Source organism: Pinus tabuliformis, chromosome 1_1 (genome assembly GCF_031772625.1).
Source record: "Pinus tabuliformis cultivar Carrire ecotype Pingquan chromosome 1_1, CPIR1, whole genome shotgun sequence".
In the NCBI taxonomy this organism is placed as follows: domain Eukaryota; kingdom Viridiplantae; phylum Streptophyta; class Pinopsida; order Pinales; family Pinaceae; genus Pinus; species Pinus tabuliformis.
Genome location: NC_142297.1, coordinates 806267731 through 806288360, shown reverse-complemented (window position 1 = coordinate 806288360; position 20630 = coordinate 806267731). Strand labels below are relative to the sequence as shown.

General features: G+C 36.2%; 1 long non-coding RNA gene across 4 annotated transcripts in view; it reads right to left on the bottom strand.

The window, feature by feature from the left end:
* Window positions 1-684: 684 nt before the first annotated feature.
* LOC149216470 (uncharacterized) overlaps window positions 685-20630 on the bottom strand; it is a 118346-nt gene continuing 98400 nt past the window's right edge. For all 4 annotated transcript variants that reach the window (XR_016250559.1, XR_016250561.1, XR_016250560.1 and 1 more), the window contains one exon: window positions 685-968. This is a non-coding gene — a long non-coding RNA (uncharacterized LOC149216470). The remainder of the gene's footprint in view (window positions 969-20630) is intronic.

The window sequence follows — 20630 nt, the reverse complement described above, 5'->3', positions numbered from 1 at the left end:
ATTCTATCAACCAAGCTTATGTTTGAAGGTTAATTTCAGAAGTGCAAGTAGTGATGCAAAGATGTTTTGCAAGTAAAGGAGCATTCCAAATGTGATGTGCTTCAAGATGCTTCAAGGAAATATACTCATTCACAATTTAGGACATAAAATACTTGCATAGAAGGAAATGGAACTTATATGATGCTAAAAGATAGCTGCAAATTAAATATGGAGCAACAAATTAACATGATATATGGAGCAACATTAGCATCATGAAATAAGCAATGAAAGAAAACATATAAGCAATGAAAGAAAACATATATCAGCAAGAAAATTAATTATATCAGCTGCAAAAGATGAGTTATATCAACAGCAAAATCAGATCTAAATTGCTCCGAAAGGACAATATAAAGTGAGAAATTGGAGTTACTCAATCAACCCAAGTAAGAGTGTGAAATGTTAGATCTATGGCATGTAAGAAATGAGAATAAAATTGCAGAAAATTAAATCTACTTGAATGAAAGAAAAGAAAAGAGAAAAAATCAAGTCACACACATGCAAAGGATCCTCTCAAAGGGAGGAGTGGGATGATAGGAGGATGATCCTCAAGCTCTCTCAAAGAAACCTTTTGTTTTATTAAAATGAAGAATCCCTCTAATGGAATAAGGACTTTGACCTTTGAGGGGAGTTTACAAAGAGCTCACAAGAGCCAATACTCCTCAATCAAAATAAAAGCAAATGGAAGAACAATTACAAATGCTTGTAGCAAGATACAATGAGAAACCCCAAATGGGATACTTTACTTTCCTCAAGGTGAATAATTTCTCAACCAATGGGTCTTCGAGAGAAAACTTCATGCAATGGAAGATGAAAGAAAGAAAATGGTTTGTAAGAGGAGTTTGGACAAGAAGGCCCCAACAATGTGTTTTTGATCTTCAAGAAATCCTCCTCAAATGAAGCTCAACAATGCCTGCGATCCTCCTAAAATTCTGCACAAGGCAAGAGAGGAAAACAAGTTAGTATAATGGTTATTCACAAATGATAGTATACAATATGAAACAAATGCATGCAACAAGAGGAGGAAGAGACTTCCTCTCTTGCGCAAGCAAGGAAAGGCTAGACCTTTCCACAAGCTCTCCAAAAGCTAGATGAAATCAAATAAAGCACATAAAGTATAGATCAAGAAAGATTTGAATTTAAATTTTGTGATCTTAGCAAGCTAAGGTAAAGAAAACCCCCTTCTTCGATTTCTTTTGATGAGATCTTTGAGAGAAACTTGGTATGGGTCCTTCTACTCTTGTCTTTGAGAGTGGGTTAGTCTATATGAAGAGTTACCCCACGCTCAAAGTTCAAACTCCTTCAACCAATCGTTAGATTTCTACACACTTTGAAAAGATGTTAGCACTCACAAGGGATTAGATTGTACAATGGAGGAGAAGGCTAGAGATTCAACCGAGAATCTTCTAGTGCTCCTCTTCCTAGAGTATTTCTCTAATCCAAAAATTATGCAAGATAACTTACATACATTAATCCAAAAAAATGGAAAAATGAGAGCTAATACAATCTAGAATCCATGTAGAAAATGAAGCATAGAAATTGAAGTAATATCACCTTACAATCATAGAAGGAGAACACCAACACAAGATTGAACCCCAAAGTATTTTATTATAGCATAAAGAAGTGAATACAAATTGTAGTAGAGTCTCCCCAAGCACAATAGCTCTTTCCAAAATGATTACAATAAAAGCCCAAGGCTTGTTTAAATAGGAAAATTGGAGAACATCTCAATGTAGAATGCAAGTGACAAGTGGAGAAGCTGACAATCCCAAAGCTAAAATGAATTTGCAAGTGGCAGCAAAATTGTCCAAGTGTAACCAACTGTTGTAGGTGATTATCAACAAGTTTATGAGTTAATCCCTGTTATGACCAGCGTACAAGCTTTTCTTCATGTGCAAAATTGATGGGAAGCCAAGTGTAAAAGATGGTGGGTGATAAGGGAGACACACTCCCATCGAATCTCAACAACCAAAACTGTGGTGTGACACCTCTACAATCAAGCTAACAGACTGCCCTCCAGAACTGTGTGTAGACTGCCAAGAATGCCAGTGCGGTCTCAAACTGCTATTGCATTGAATTATTTTGACAGCTGCGTGTAATCTGAGCATGTGTGTAGGTGATAACTGGTTGCATGGAGCTTTATGAGTCGAGCTGGATAAGCAAATTCCATGAAATCTTCTGCCTAACTAAACCTTGGATCGAACCTTCCAAATCTGTGTTGATATTTTGACTTTGCGTTGAATTACTTTCTGACATGTGCGTATGTGCGTATTGTTTGGATGGCCATGCGTAAACAAGGAATGAGGTGGGGTCTACTCCCCACTCACTCACATTACCTCTACACTTAAATCCATAACATTTGAATTAAATCTAAAGTGAAAATTTAGCCATACGTATGAACTCAGTGTTGGCTCATTTGACTTGCTTTGACTTTATAATTTATAGTTGAGTTGTGCCTTGTCCATTGGGCCCCACGTGGCTTGACCAGTGAAGCACGACCTGTTTTAAACACGCAGGTAAGGGCAAATCTATGCCTGGGTCGGGTCACCCGCATAGCCTGACGGGTTTTGCATAAGACCCGGCTACCCGCATCAAACCCGCGAGTAGCCCATAAAACCCGCATCAGACTCGTATAAGACCCTTCAGGCATGAAAACCCACAAACTGTCCAAAAATTCGAATTTTTTTTCTTTTTTGGAAATGAGGTGGAGGAAAAGGGAAATTGGAGGGGAAAAAACTTTATAAGAACCTCTCTCCCTTCCATTTCTCATTCACTTGTCATTTTGAGTGTTTGGCTAATTTGTGTGAGTGTTGAGATTGAAGCTAAAGTACTGTGAAGGAGTTGTTGAAGGAGGCTAAAGGAGGCTTCATCGGATCAGACTAAGCTTCAGGTAGGCTTCATGAACCTAGTTAGAATGTTTTCCATGTATTCATTTTTATTCATTTTTGCTTTTAATTTTTTTTATGTTTGCAAATTTTTTTATGTTTGGGGCTCAGCCACACAACGGCCCTATGTGGTTGAGAAACTCAACCACAACAACCAAAAAAAATTGCAAATTAAAAAATAATTCAAAACGAAAAAAATAAATAATAATAAATAAATAAATAATAAAATAAAATATATATATATATATATATATAAATAAATAATAAAAAAAGAAAAATAAAATTAAAAAAAAAAATAAAAAAATCTTTCAAATTTTGTCACCATGCCACCAAAGGGTTTTAGACAGACTCGTGATTTGGCACGGGCACGTGGTCAACAAACCATTACCGGTAATGACCACAACATCAAGTGCAATTATTGCAATGCTACAATGCATGCAGACATAAACAGGGTGAAGTACCACCTAGCCAAAATTCCTGGGAATGATGTGGGATGTTGTCAAAGTTGCCCTGATGAACCCACTACTGAAATGGTAGCTGCTTTGGAATCCATTAAAGAAGAAATTTCTAAGAGGGCAAGAAGGAAAGATGAGATTGTTGGGATAGGTAGATCTTCATCTCAAAGTGAAACAAAGTTTCAAAGTCCGGGTATTGGTAACTCCTCTTCAAGTGTTGTGGCAAACAAGAGTATAACCTCTTCTTTCTTCAGTCCTCGTACAACTCCAAGATCTCAACCAACATTGGACAGTTTCAATGAAAAGAAGAAGAAGGAGACAGATATGGTAGTGAGGAGGTTTTGGTACCATAACAGTCTTTCATTCAACTATGCAAAGTATTACTTTTATCAGCGCATGGTGGATGCCATTGCATGTGCTGGCCTTGGATACAAAGCCCCATCTTATAATGCACTTTAGGGAGAAAGAGGTAGATGAGGAGCTTGTGTGTGTCAAGGAACAATTGGAGAGCATTAAAATGTCATGGAAATTGTTGTACACTTATGTCTGATGGGTGGACAGATCAGAGGGGTAGAACAATAATAAATTTTGTTGTAGCTTGCCCTAAAGGAACCATGTTCCTAAAATCCATTGATGCATTTGCAAATGTAAAAGATGTCATTTGATTTTTTCATTGTTGGCTGATGTGGTGGAGGAACTTAGGGTTGCAAATGTTGTCCAAGTAATCACTAACAATGCAGCAAATTATGTGGCAGCTGGAAGGTTGCTTGTGCCAAATATCCCACCATTTTTTGGACTCCATGTGCTGCCCATTGCATAGACTTGATGCTAGAAGACATTGGGAAGTTGGAGTGGGTGCAAGATGTTGTTCAAGAATGCAAGCATATTACCCAGTATATTTATAATCATGCTTGGGTGTTGAACCTTATGAGGGAATTCACACAAGGTGAGCTTAGTCGCCCAATTGTCGCACAGTTTGCTACAAACTTTATTTCCCTCCAAAGCCTTTTGTATGAGTACCAAGCTTTGAGAAGAATGTTTTGTAGCGAGCAATGGGTATTCTGGAAAGATAGCACAAAACCATAAGCAATGTCTATGAAAACAATTGTCTTTGTTGATAGTTTGTGGGACAAAGTGATTGAGATTGTCAACTTCACTGAGCCCCTTGTGAAAGTCTTGAGATTGATGGATGAAGAGAACCCTGCAATGGGATATATCTATGAGGGCATGCGCAGGGCCAAAGAGGCCATTGAGACTTTCTATAAGGGAAATGAATCTAAATATCTCCCTATATGGCAAAATATTGATTCCAAGTGAGTCAGGGAACTACATTCACCATTGCATGCAGCAGGAGCATATCTCAATCCGAGCTTATTCTATAATGAGGGGTCTAGCATTCAAAGAGATCCCAAGGTGATGAGAGGTGTCATGATATGCATTGAGAAGATGTTCCTGGATCAAGATATTCAGGACAAAATCAACATACAACGAGATATGTACAAGGAAGCATCTAGCATGTTTGGATTCAGCTCAAGCCAACGTCTCAAGGACAAGAAAATGCCTTGTAAGTGCAAATTGTTAGAACTTAGCTTGTAATTTTGCTAGTTCTCTTTTATATGTTTGGCATTGCAAACTGATAATCTTTGTTGTTATTTTTTTACAACTCATTGGTGGATAGATTGTGGCACTGAGGCACCACAATTACAAGAATTCGCCATCAGAGTTCTGAGTCAACCCTGCAATGCTTCTTCTTGTGAGCGCAATTGGTCAGTGTTTGAGCACATCCACAGCAAAAAGAGAAACAGGTTGGAGCATGAGAGGTTGGAGAAGTTGGTTTTCATCTACTACAACCTTCGAATGCTCACAAAACAAGTGCAACCAAAGGAATAGATCCAATTTTATTGGATACTATTGATTTAGAGTCTGATTGGGTTGTGGAGGAGGAGGCCCCTGATTTGAGTTGGCTTGATGAAGAGACTGAAGATCTCTCTAGTTTGTCGTCTCAAAGGGAGACTCCAAATACACCTGCCTCACAGTTGCTTCAGCCTTCTGATGTTATCACTAGCTCCACGAGGGCTTATTTTAGGTGTGGTCGTCCATGAGTGATGAGACTCGAGATTGTTATGAGACAATCATTTATCATTTATGACATATGTATTTGAATTTTGAACTTGCTGACATTTTTTATTTTAATTATGGAATCATGAGTCCTTTTCTTATTCAGTATCTAAATGTTTTGCTTACAAAAATCGAATATGTTATGTTGTACTTTTATAGATATGAGATGATGTTATGAATTATTGCATATATTGTGGTTTTTATAACTTATAAGGTTTGGAGTTGTCATTAGTTTCTTTTTTGTGCTTAAAATTTACCATGTTTTAAGTTTTTTTTGTCTTTTGACGATTTTTATACGAGTACGAGTCATGCAAAATTGGGCTTGACCCATCACCTTGACCTCCATATCAACTTCCATGTTACCTTTTGACTCTTTTTTTACTTTGGAAAAATAATTATTTTTTCAATTATTAAATTTGAGGGACTATTAAGTCATTTTTTGACCTTGAAAGTGGGTCTTAAGATAATGTTGGATCTCTGAGGATGAATTTCAAGTTGTCACATGCCCTAGACATTTCTCAAGATTACTTATTTACATCACTACACAAAAATTAATTAAACAATCTCGTTTTGTGGGATTTTTTAATTATTAAAAAATCCTACTTATACCTAGTCAAATTCCGCGAAATTTCAGAGATGACCTAGAATGGTAATGTACATTTACCCTAGACACTAAGATGGACCTACGACATGATCTTCAAGCCGTCACCCCGGCTTTGGGGTGTGTGCGAGTGAGAAAACCTACAAAATTATTCACCGCTAAAAAGTGGAAATAATTAACCAAGTAAAAAATAACACTCCAATATGTACTCCCTTGTTGATCGAGTCTCAACATCCTACGTTTGTTACACAACTTCAATCATCATGCTAGTGACATTTTTACAATATCACTGTAGGGTTGGTGAATCTGAGGACTAAAGAAGAAAAAGAGAGAGAAAGAGCTTAGATGCCCTAATGAAATTTGGAACTTTGTAAGTGCATGAATGCTTTGAAATAATCCTCAAGCACGGAGTCTATAAGTGCAACTTTAGTGGTCAACACATCCTGCTATTCAGCTCAAACTGAGTCGTCCTGCCTCCCTCTGCCTCTGGAAATGGCTTGCTCTGCTTTCTGGGTGATCTCCCAACCTCCAACAACTGAAACAATTCCATTTCCAGTACTTGCACTGGGGTTTTGGCTCACTCACACAGTCTATGTGGCCCTCTTTGCTGAAATATTTGGTCTCCTCTCTCCTGCCAAATGGGCACTAAAGGGACACTGGAAAATCCTCTGGATTTCTCTGTTGTAGCTCCCTCAATCATTGATGCTCCTCCACTAGCTCAAATTCTTCCCTCACTGAACCACTGTGCTCTAGTAGATTCGCATTGCCTGGACGCTTGCTCCCTCACTTGTATCTCTACTCATCCCATTGATTTGCTCTTATAATCTCCAGCTGATGCTTCAGCAGCCATGATTAAATCCTCCTTAACAACTAAGATCATCTTAGATTCGATCCATGTGAGTCTCTAAAGCATTCTCGATCATACTTAATTAATTCCCTTTAATTAATCAATTTCCCTAAGTTAGACTTATGCATTTTTTAATTATCGATTAATTAATTTAATTGAGACCTCTAGGTGTTTTCTCCCGAAACCTTTTTTGGGTTTTGGAGATCTCGTGTTTCTTAATCTCTTACACACAAATCAAGACTAGAACACTTGTCTGATCCTACAAAAACTAATATTTTACCCCTTACTCACTTCAAAGATTCGATATTTCCATGGTTTAAGTTCTTAAGACTCCATCACCCAAGTAGGGAAAAGGCACTTACATCCTTCTTAATGGCCAAAACCTTGAAAATTGCATTAATTGCCTCTTTTCTTTACCCATTCATCCCTTTAAGGCAAGCCACTAGGGTTAGGGAAAGAGGTCAAATTCAACTAGGGCATCTTCAAGGGAAATGTTAGTGTTGATTTAGCATCTCTTTAGCTTGTTAAACCTTACAAACTCAAAATATAGCATGTTCATTGGTGGGAATTACCTTATCAAGGTTGACATCATCAAACCTAGGTAATTTAGGGCCACTTGAAACCCTAATTCTGCAGAACGGATTCAACATGGGGCCATTGAAGGTTTGTTATTCCTTTTGTTGATCATATCCTATGAAGCAAACCTTTTCTATGTAATTGTATTTCTAGATGCACCTTTGTTAAGCTACTCCTTGAAACCCTAGGCCTCAAGTACTACTCTATGAGCTTCTTGATTGGTACCTTGTTCCTTTACATAGAGAATTGTGCCCTAATCCAAGTGATAAGTACCTTGATCAAGCCTCCCTTACATCACCTCAATTCTATTGACTTAGAATACCCTTAAGTGATATATATTGGGAAGCCTCTCGTGTGGTGAAATTCCACTAAAGAGCATGAGGTGGAGTGCTAAGGTGATAGTGGCAACCACCTCATTGTTGTTTCCTAGTCTAGTTTGTTGCTTTGAGAGGCCTCTCACAAATTCTGCTAAATTAAAAGCACAACCCATTTTCCTCTTCAATCAATCAAAGTAAGCCACCTTTGTCATGTTTTTGCATCATGGGTTTCTCTGATTTCTAGTAGCCTAGTTGCCTGCAAAATACCAACCCCTATTGGTTTCAATTTATTTGTAAACATTATTTCAAAGTTTTGTAATGACTTCTTTTTAAAATGGAGTAACTTCATTTGCATACAAAATACCGATCCCCACAAGACTACTATTTTATACTTATTTTGCTTAATGTTACTTAATATAATTTCTATTTTCCTAGTGCCTACTTAATCTCACAACAAAATTGAATTAATTTGAATGCAGTTTTAAATTATAATATTATTGATTTCAAACTAGAAATTTAGATCTAAATGAATATTAATATGGTATGATTTAATATTACACCCATAACGTAGTGATGCCCTAATGCCTAGCATTTGTAATGAGTGCATGGCATTGAGAAGAATTCAGGTCTACAATGACTATTATTTAATATTATACCCATAGTGCAGTGATGCCCTAAGGCCTGGGATTTGTAATGAGTACGTGGCACTGAGAAGAATTTGGGTTTCTACAATGACTATATATTACTATTTCACTTGGTGATTAAGTTCAAGGCTTGACATCTATTATTTGTGGCTATATGGTGTAGCAAGTTAACCCTGAGGAAACTAACTCCCATCTCCTTGAGGTAAGTACTTATGTTACCATGGATCCCTACATTGTAACCAAATGCACTTTATTTAGGTCAAAACATTAAAGAAGGTTGCTTGGGATATGGAATTTTCTAATTCATATTTATATTATATTCACCTTATTCCCATCTTTAATTATTTATTAATATCAATGGTGACGAAATAATAAAATTTAGAATTAAATTGTTGCAATAAAAAATTAACATAACTTAATGGTTCTATATGTGGGCAAGAATAGATATCCTATGATTTCCGTTATAGCCTAGAAAACGTTATATAAAGTATGTTCAGTTAGCTTCTATAATCTAGATAATCACTATAATCTTATCAAACTTGATTTCCTGCAAGGCATGTGAATATGTACTCAAAATTGACATGAAATCCCTGGAACTATAAATGCTAAAAATAGCAGTATCATGTGCCTCTTCGTGAAAACACTCATTGAGGTTTATATGTTTTAAAGTTCTCCAAATATGTAATCACCAATGTCTTGTGGACGTCTAAACTCTACCTTCTAAAATTTACGAAAATTGTTGATAATAGAAATTTTCTTCCTGATTAATGAAAAGACCTATCCATTGTCTCTGATTCTGAACCCCGATCATATCACTTAACCACCCTACATCTAAACTCTGTGGGAACCACCTCTCACTCATGGAAAGTGATGTCTGGAAGCTAACTCTAAACATCAACCTCATGAAGTATGTTGGCCCTTAACCATGTAGTTTGCAAACGAGAAAATCCGGAGGTTAACATGACTAAATTGTTCATGGCAAAGTTTTCTCAAGTCATCCTTATGAGCAATTAACACTGATGGAAAAGATGATAACCCAAAGTTGTCAAATTTGTGCAACTTGGTAAAATAATCAATGATTCCAATGGATAGAACATGCTTAGGATCTTTCAAATCCTTGATTACAACTTGTTGAGGTGAAGACTATTGTTTTACCTTCACATGAATGAGTGATCTAATACATTGATAAACGGTTGGAGAAAGGATTTGGGAGACATAGTGCATCATAGAAATGACCATTATCTATCTAAATTGTTCCAGACATTACAACACTATAAGATCTATCATCACCAAGAAATATTTGTTTGGAGATACAATAATTAAAAGTAGAAACAATGGTTTTCTCCCTAGCCATATGATAAGATGCTCTAGAATCAATAGGTCAACTATCAAAAGAAGAAGTAGATATTTCATTGAAAGAGAAACCAAAAGCATAACATGTGTGTCCATGAGAAGAAGTGTTAGATTAAGAAGAATCAATGAGGGGTAGAGCTCATGGTAGAGCTCATGTTTGGTACATTTCTTGTTGCAAGTGGCCAAATTATGTTTTTTCCTTTCTCTTTAGTTGCATCAACCTCCGAGCATCGTTCTAGGCCCAGCCCAAAGTGTGGAGAAGGGGAGGCGGAGGCTAACCCTATGTGGACCCAATGGACACATGTGGACCTATAATGGAAAAGTGATGAATGGAGTAAAAATGAGAGGAGGGGAGTGATGTATATGGTGTCAGGAAGCGGGACCACGCAACCAAAATTAGGATTTCTCATGTAATGCCAGCCCTAAAGCTAATGGCCAGTAAAGGAGATCCCACGGGACTAGGATATAAGGCAAACTACTGAATCAGTTAGAGGAGACAAGAGTGCAAACCTAGCCCACTCTTTCTGTCGAATCCCCCCACCAATCCATGCACAAAAGTGTCCAAGTAAACAAAATTATTCAACTAAACCAATGGAAAGTCATACCTTTGGGGACGGGAGGCCCGCCTTCAAACATGTGATCATAACAAATGGGGCAAGGGACCACAAGGTTGGATTGAGGGGCAAAGAAATGGCACATCGAGCTATCTGGTGGCTACAAGGGGCTATTGTCTGCCGATTGAGGACCATCTTGGAGAAAAAATTTCTCCTAGGGATATCACCCACAAATTGGTGGGTAACAAGGACTAGCGAAGGAGAGGAAGAGGGAAGTTTTGGGTCTGGTTTTCTCATGATAGCTAGGCCGAAGTTTGGAGAAGCTACCAACGTGGAAGGGAGGATATCTAAGTTACCAGGATACGGATACGGATCCGTTGGATTTTTGAAAAGACAGGATCCGGATACGACAAGGATACGGCAAGTACAAAAATATATAATAATATTTTTTAAAATTTTATAAAATACATTTGATATTTAAAATCAAAACCATTAATGAATCAGAACATTAGAACTAAAATTATTAGATAATTTATGAATCTGAACACTGAAATGATGAAATTTAAAAACTAACAAACAAATAAACATATAAATATTAATACTAACGTATTGATATAATTGTTAAAATAAAGTTATAACATAAAATATATATTTTTTTTATTTATAAAATTAAAAAATATTTTAATTTTTAACAACCAAACATAAAGTTATATAAGTTATGACTTATAAAAATAAAAAACTTAAAATGAAATACAAAACATACGATTTATTAAACATAAATATATTGATTTAAAATAAATAAATTAAAATAACTTTATTATATATATTAACATCAAAATAAACTTTTTAATTAAATCAGAAATCTTTATATTGAAAGCTTATTTAAAAAACATATTGATTTAAAATAAATAGATTAGAATTACTTAATTATACATATATATTAACCTCAAAATAAACTTTTTAATTAAATCAGAGCTCTTTATATGGAAAGGTTATTAAAAAAAATTGACGCATAATTTTACTGAAATCTTTATATATATATATATATATATATATATATATATATATATGCGGGAAGATGGTATTAAAAAACTTCACGCGTAATCTTAATAAAATCTTTATATATATATATATATGTCAGATGGTATTAAAAAGCATATATATATGCCAAATGGTATTAAAAAATATGACGCGTAAATAAATTAAAATAACTTTATTATATATATATTAACATCAAAAGAAACTTTTTAATTAAATCGGAAATCTTTATATTGAAAGCTTATTAAAAAACAGATTGATTTAAAATAACTTTATTATACATATATATTAACCTCAAAATAAACTTTTTAATTAAATCAGAGATCTTTATATTGAAAGGTTATTAAAAGAACTTTACGCATAATTTTATTGAAATCTTTATCTATATATATATGCGGGAAGATGGTATTAAAAAACTTCATGCTTAATCTTAATAAAATCTTTATATATATATATATATATATATATGCATGCCAGATGGTATTAAAAAACATAACGCATAATTTTATTTAAATCTTTATTTATATATATATATATATATAAATTAAAAAATATTTTAATTTTTAACAACCAAACATAAAGTTATATAAGTTATGACTTATAAAATAAAAAAATTTAAAATGAAATACAAAACATACGGTTTATTAAACATAAATATATTGATTTAAACTAAATAAATTAAAATAACTGTATTATATATATTAACGTCAAAATAAACTTTTTAATTAAATCAGAAATCTTTATATTGAAAGCTTATTTAAAAAACATATTGATTTAAAATAAATAGATTAGAATTACTTAATTATACATATATATTAACCTCAAAATAAACTTTTTAATTAAATCAGAGCTCTTTATATGGAAAGGTTATTAAAAAAATTTGACGCGTAATTTTATTGAAATCTCTCTCTCTCTCTCTCTCTCTCTCTCTCTCTCTCTCTCTATATATATATATATATATATGCGGGAAGATGGTATTAAAAAACTTCACTCGTAATCTTAATAAAATCTTTATATATATATGCCAGATGGTATTAAAAAATATGACGCGTAAATAAATTAAAATAACTTTATTATATATATTAACATCAAAATAAACTTTTTAATTAAATCGGAAATCTTTATATTGAAAGCTTATTAAAAAACAGATTGATTTAAAATAACTTTATTATACATATATATTAACCTCAAAATAAACTTTTTAATTAAATCAGAAATCTTTATATTGAAAGGTTATTAAAAAAACTTTACACATAATTTTTTTGAAATCTTTATCTATATACATGCGGGAAGATGGTATTAAAAAACTTCATGCTTAATCTTAATAAAATCTTTATATATTTATATATATATATATACATAAAAGCCGACAGATGGTATTAAAAAACTACACGTAATTTTATTCAAATCTTTATATATATATATATATATATACACGCTCGCAGATCGTCACTAAGTCACTAACTGACCGTACGGGGATCCTAGCGTATCTGTATCCGTACCAGTTTCGGATGCGGGGATCCGCGGTTCCACCTCTTGCCCTCAGTGGATCCGGTAACGTAGGAGGATATTCTAGGCAGACTTTGTGTAATGTTGATGTGTTTTCTACTTTGATTTTGGGCCAAAAAATTCTTGTGTAGTTGAACGACTCATCCCTTGATGGAGGTCGAGAGGCCTAGAAGAAGGATTAAACCAAGTCGCAAGAACGAGACAATCCAACACAGTTAGGAGCAACCTGAGGTGAGGGAAAGCACAAAGTTCTGGAGAAAATTTAGGGTTGACTTATGCCCTAACAAGAGCTCATATTTGCACAGGGACCGAGGATAAGAAGGAAAACAGAACGTTGATGAATAACGTAAGGTTATTCTCTTGTATTTGTTAGTTTTTTGGTAGCATCGGAAGTGCTCTAGCCTTGAAAATTGGTGGAGAGGCTAAGGCACATGAGTTCTAAAGAACCTAGAAACCGTTTGGTGAAATTCCACCCGGATTGTATTTTATTAAAATAATTAATATTTTTAATGGAGTTCCTAAGTCTAAACTTAGGGAAATTAAAATATTAATTGGCATTAATCAAAATATGGGTGAGAATGATATAGAAGGCGGATCAAGTCATGTTTTAATCTTAGTCGTTGATTAGAGACTTAATCTCGGCCGTTGAAGACTCAACAAGAAAAGTATAAAATGGAGGCTTGGGGTTCATTTGGATATACACAAAGAGATTGAGCAAATTGATTTTCTGAGGTGAAAAGTTCTCAAGAGGAAAATTGATTGGGGAGATCTTGCAGTTGAGGGGCAAAGAGAATTCGAGAGAAGGACTTTCCAGAAAATACAAAACAGAGAGGCAGAGAGAACTTGCGGAGAGGCAGTGCAGTAGCCGGAAGAGTTGACGTTGGGCTAGTTTGGGCCCACGCAATCCTGACGCAGAGGCAGAAGAACCAGCGCAAAGCAGAAAAGTTGCCTTTCACACAAAATCCAGAACTGTCGGAACAGCCGCAACTGTTGGGAACTGCTGGAACTGCCAGGAGCTATTGAAACTGTCAGAACCACCGAGAGAGCTGATGCAGAACGCAGAGAAGGTGACGCAGAGCCAACGTAGAAATAGACGGGGTTACCCATTCTTGTGCCGAATCAGCCGGAATTCTGCCAGTTGAAGTGACGTAAAACTCACTCAGATTTTCCGCCAGTATTTTCTGTAAAGGATTGTTAGAAATATTTACTACCAATAATAAGAATCCTCATATCTGCTACACCGGTTTTCCCACAATGGGTTTTTTGGGGACGATTGTCCAAAAACAAGTGTGTCAATGTGATTGTTCATATGCTGATATTTCTCTTGTCGTTTAATTTTCAGTTCTAGTTTGTGAAGTCTACAACTGAATTTATTTTGGTATTTACCGAAGTATTGCTAAATAAATTATCATAAATAAGTTATTTATGATAGTTGGGGTTAGCCATTCTTGTGTCGGATCAGCCGGAATTTTGTCAGGTGAAGTGAGGTAAAACTCACTCAAATTTTCCGCTAGTATTTTCTGTAAAGGATTGCTAGATGAGCATCCTAGATTGTATTTGGATATTTATTGCCAATAATAAGAATCCTCAGATCTTATGCATCGGTTTTCCCACATTCGGTTTTTTCGAGGATGATTGTCCAAAAACAATTATCAATGTGATTGTTCATATGTTGATGTTTCTCTTGTCGTGTAATTTTCAGTTCTAGTTTGTGAAGTCTGCAACTAAATTTACTTTGGTATTTACTGAAGTATTGGTAAATAACTTATCATAAATAAGTAGGAGGTATTTACTGAAGTATCGGTAAATAACTTATCATAAATAAGTAGGAGAAATAAATCAATTATTGCAGTAAATTTTCACATGGTATCAGAGTAAGGTTCAGGCAAGATGGAAGCAAAGAAAAAGGGCATGGAGAATAGTAGGGATCAGAATATTTCCGAATTAGCTTCTAGGCTGGAAGAGGAGTTTGCTTGCCTATCAAATCCTGCATCAGCCGAGCACTGGTACATTGATAGCAGGGCTTCAGCTCATATGACTGGAGAACGAGAATATTTCTCAAGCTATTAGGAAAAACAGATGAACTTTCAAATGACAATGGGTAATAGGACGAAGTGCACCCCAGTAGGAAAAGTAACCGTTATATTCAAGACAGTAGCAGGAGATAGTCTTCGGGCCACGAATGTACTGCATGTGCCAAGTATGGGAATGAATTTGATTTTTGTCTCTCAATTACAAGATAAGGGATATGATGTATACTTCATTAGTAATAAAATATATGTCAAGCATCCAAGGTGGAAAAAGAGGGCCCATATTGGAACTTGAAGCAACAGATTATACAAGTTGCAACTCGAGTCTCCTATGGCACCGATAAGCAGTAATGCCGATGGAGAAAAAGAATTAAATGTGTTGTGGCATAGGAGGGTGGGACACTTACATCATGGGGCATTACGGATGCTCAAGGAAACTATTACGGGGGTTCCAATGCTTACTACCAAGCATGATGATACATGCAAAGGCTGCATGCTAGGTAAGTACGCCAAAGCAGCATATTCTAGAAGAAACAATAGAGCTAAGAGTGTATTAGGGTTAACACACTCAAACATTTGCGGTCTGATGTCTACAAGGGCCATCAGTGACGTTGAGTATTTTGTTACCTTCATAGATGACCCTTCCAGGAAAACTTGGATCTATTTTTTGAGAACCAAGGATGAGGTCTATGATCGGTTTAAAGAGTTTAAGGCTCTAGTGGGAAACCTGACAGGAAGGAAGATCAAGATATTGCGCTCATACAATTATGGAGAATACACGGATAAGAAGTTCACTAATTTATGTGCAAGAGAAGGGATCCGAAGAGAATGGACAGTGCCCTATAATCCAGAACAGAATGGAGTCGCAGAAAGGAAGAACATAACTATTGTTGGAGCAACAAAGGCAATGTTATATGATCAGAATCTACCCAAGTTTTTATGGGCAGAAGCATGCAGCACGGTTGTACACATTCAGAACAGGACTCCTCACAGGGCTTTAGGAAAGAAGACACCAAAGGGAGTTTTCATGGGAAAGAAGCCAAAAGTAAGTCACCTCAGGATATTCAGAAGTGTAGATTATTGCCATATTCTAGAAGAGAAGCGGAGCAAGTTAGAGCAGACTGCTGAAGTTGGGTATCTAGTAGGTTACAGCGAGACTTCAAAGACGTATCAAATCTACATTCCGAGCAGCAAAAAGATTGTAGTAAGCAGAGATGTGAAGTTCATGGAAGATAAAGCCTTGAGGAAATCTCGTGAGATGCCATTTGAAGAACAGGATGAGGATGCTCCTCTAGTCCAGCAACAGGGATCAAATCTGGCAGGAAGGCAAGCATCTGGCTCAAGCACGGTAACCAGTACTAGCATCTCCTCAAGAGAAGAGGAGCTAGGAGTGTCACAACAAGGACAGAAGAGGAACAGATGGCACCTACCACCACCAGTGGAAGAATTAGCCGAGAAGTACGACAGACTCTGAGGGACACAAAGGAATTCGTTAGAGCTCCTAGAGCCAAGAAAAAGAAATGTAGGCAACCTGACAGCTACCAAGCACTGGTAGCTCAGGTCGAAAAACCCTCTAGTTTTCAAGAAGTCGTACAACACCAGGTATGGGTGGATGCCGTGGTAGAAGAGTGTGGTTCTATCATGAAAAATGATGTCAAAGAATTGTACCAAGACCAAAGAACAAATCACTGGTAGGTTCGATATGGATCTATAAGATCAAGTATGCTACAGATGGCAGTGTAAATAAGTACAAGGCTAGGTTTGTCACAAAATGATATGCGCAAAAGGAAAAATAGACTGAGGAAACTTTTGCCCCAATAGCTCCATATACCTCTATCAGATCCATTATATCCCTTGTAGCACAGATGGGATGGGAGATTCACCAAATGGATGTCAAGACAACATTCTTGAATGGGGTGATAGAGGAAGAGGTATATATCGAATAGCCAAAAGGTTTCGAAACACATGAAAAGAGAACTCATGTGTGCAGGTTGAAGAAAGCCTTGTACGGGTTAAAACAAGCAACAGAGCTTGGTATGGTCGAATTGACAGCTACTTACAGCATTTGGGATTCATCAAGGGCGATGTCGATCCCAATCTTTATTATCTGCTGGTAGAAGGTGAGCAGTTGATTCTGGTATTGTACGTGGATGATTTATTTTTTACAAGATCATCTAGACTCATAGAGGATTGTAAGAAGAACCTGGAAACTGAGTTTGTATGAAAAATTTGGGGTTAATGCACTATTTTCTAGGATTGGAAGTTTGGCAGCAGGATGGTGATATCTTCCTTAACCAAGGAAGACATGCATCAAAAATTTTGAAAAGATTCAGAATGCAGGATTGTCGACCTATGGCTACAATATGATTACCAATTGGAAGAAAATAGATGCTTCGGGAGACAAGCAAGTGGACCCCACCTTATACAGACAACTCATTGGATCACTTATGTATCTGGTCAACACTAGGCCAGACTTGTGTTATGTTGTCAACACCCTTAGTCAGTTCATGGTGGAACCAAAAAGGGCGCACTGGGCAGCAGCAAAGCACATTCTCAGGTATGTGCGTGGAACAGTAAATTTTGGATTAAGGTACACCAAGGGCAATGATATCGAATTGAGTGGATTCACTGATGCAGATTGGGCAGGAAGTTTAGTAGACAGGAAAAGTACCACTGGGTATTGCTTCGGTATTGGATCTGGGATGACCTCATGGTGCAGTAAGAAGCAGAAATCTATAGATTTGAGCTCTATTGAAACTGAGTATATGGCAGCTAGAAAAGCAACATGTGAAGCTATATGGCTCAGGAAATTGCTTGTAAATCTATTCAGGAAAAGGATGGAAGCGACAAGGATCTTCTATGATAATCAGAGTTGTATCAAGCTCTGTGAAAAGCCAGTATTTCATGATTGCTCCAAACACATCAATATTTGGCTTCACTTTATCAGAGATTGTGCTCAGCGTGGAGCGGTACAATTGGAGTACACTCCCACAGGAAATCAGGTGGCAGACATACTCACCGAGGCTCTAGGAAGAGCCAAGTTTGTTCAATTTCGAGAATAGATGGGTATGTTGGAAAATCCCTTTCAATAGAATGATGCAGCATCTGAGAGGAAGTTGTAGTACAGATGCAGCAGTGGCAGTGGAAGTGCCATTGGCAGCAGTACAGTAGTAGCAGTGGCGGTGGAAGTGCCATTGGCAGCGGTACAGTAGCAGCAGCAGCATAGTGTTGGTGGCCGCAGCAGTATAGAAAGGAGATGCTTCAGAAACAGAGCAGCATGAAGGTGGACATCGTTGTTAGAGCACTTTCCTCGCTAAGAGGGAGTGTTAGTTTTTTGGTAGCATCGGAAGTGTTCTAGCCTTGAAAATTGGTGGAGAGGCTACGGCACATGAGTTCTAAAGAACCCAGAAACTGTTTGGTGAAATTCCGCCCGGATTGTATTTTATTAAAATAATTAATATTTTAATGGAGTTCCTAAGTCTAAACTTAAGGAAATTAAAATATTAATGGGTATTAATCAAAATATGGGTGAGAATGATCTAGAAGGCGGATCAAGTCATGTTTTAATATTATCCATTGATCGTTGAAGACTCAACAGGAAAAGTATCAAATGGAGGCTTAGGGTTCATTTGGATATACACAAAGAGATTGAGGAAACCGATTTTCTGAGGTGAGAAATTCTCAGGAGGAAAATCAATTGGGGAGATTTTGCAGCTGAGGGGTAGAGAGAATCCAGGAGGACTTTACGGAAAATACAGAACAGAGAGGCGAAGAGAGCTTGCGGAGAGGCAACGCGGTAGCCGGGAGAGCTGACGTTGGGCCAGTTTGGGCCCACGTAGTCCTGACGCAGAGCCAGAAAGGCCAGTGCAAAGCAGATTAGTTGTCTATCACGCAAAATCCAGAACTGCCAACACTGTCGAGAACTACCGCGAATTGCTAGAATTGTCGGGAACTGTCGGAACAGCCAGGGGAGCTGACACAGAAAGCAGAGAAGGTGATGCAGAGACAGTGTAGAAATAGTCGGGGTTAGCCAGTCTTGTGCCGGATCAGCCAGAATTTCGCAGGGTGAAGTGGCTAAAACTCACTCAAATTTTCCGCTAGTATTTTCTGTAAAGGATTGCTAGATGAGCATCCTAGATTGTATTCAGATATTTACTACCAATAATAAAAATCCTCAGCTGTTGCATCGGTTTCCCACATTGGGTTTTTTCGGGGACAATTGTCCAAAAACAAGTGTGTCAATGTGATTGTTCATATGCTGATGTTTCTCTTGCCGTGTAATTTCAGTTCTAGTTTGTGAAGTCTACCACTGAATTTATTTTGGTATTTACTGAAGTATTGATAAATAAATTATCATAAATAAGTAGGAGAAATAAATCAATATATTATCTCCAATTCACAAAAAATAAAAAAGACAAAATGCAAAATCATAACTTACTGATTTTTAAATCAAGCATTATATAAAGATAACAATCTAAAGTGCTCTAGCTTATTATACTATATCAAACATTAGATGACAATACATACTTAATAATCCAATTTGTTGCAACTAGATTCTACCCGTACATATCTAGCAAATTCAAAAAATGAGAATTGAAAGCTAAATATATTGTTAGAGATGCTCCAACAGTGTTGTTTGTCGAACCTCACTAATTTCCTCTGCATTTGGAAACTTTGGTGCTTCATTCCTTTATATGAACATGCATTTCTTACACACATACAAAATTTCACATGAACATGCACTTATAAAAAACAAACTTATATTTGTGCTTGTCACTTGAATAAGAGTTTGAATTACCTAGAAGAATATTTTAAACCTAGGGCTAAGGCATCTTGAGAACCAAGTTCTTCTCCACATATTGGTACCCTTATACATGATGAATATTGAAAGATGGAAACATAGCTTCTATTCATGTGATTCTATATCTGCACACAAATTAGTCTTCTTACTCATGAATTCTAAAAGGCATAGGATAGTAGTCATAGCCAATTATGCAACAAGAAAAAAAAAACACCTTCAAAGGAAACAAACATGTTTTCTTTTAGCTTTGGCATCAAAAGTGTAATTGCATAAAAGGAATGTCGGTCTCATGCCAATAGGTCTCCTACGATGAATGCACAAGAACCTAGTACATAGACTGTTTTTCTCTTCACTTAGCTACCCAGGGCTTATTTCCCTTTCCAAATATAAATAATTATTTTCCAAAAAAATATAAAATAAGAATAATATTTTACTATATTCTAAAAGGTGAAGATGTTGAAATCATGCCACAAAGTGAAAGGAAATAAAATATATTTCCTCAAACCACCAAATATATAAATAAAACAATAATAATTATAATAATAAAACTAGATCTATGGATCTATGCATGAAATGAGAACTATAAGCATTCAAGGGACTAACAAAATATTTTACCAAAATAAACAAAAAATTTCAAATTCGACAAAATTCTCTAAACACAAGCAGCAAACAAACCACTAAAATTATCCAAGATATCAGAGCTAGACATCAACACATTTTCATGGACTTGAATAAGTCCATTGTTGCTTAGCGTTAATTATTTATCATTTAATACTATGACACTATCTATGTGAAAATAAATAGGTCCCAGCTTCATCAAATCCGACTTCATTTCCAGTCATGGATCAAATCTAGCTTCATTTCCA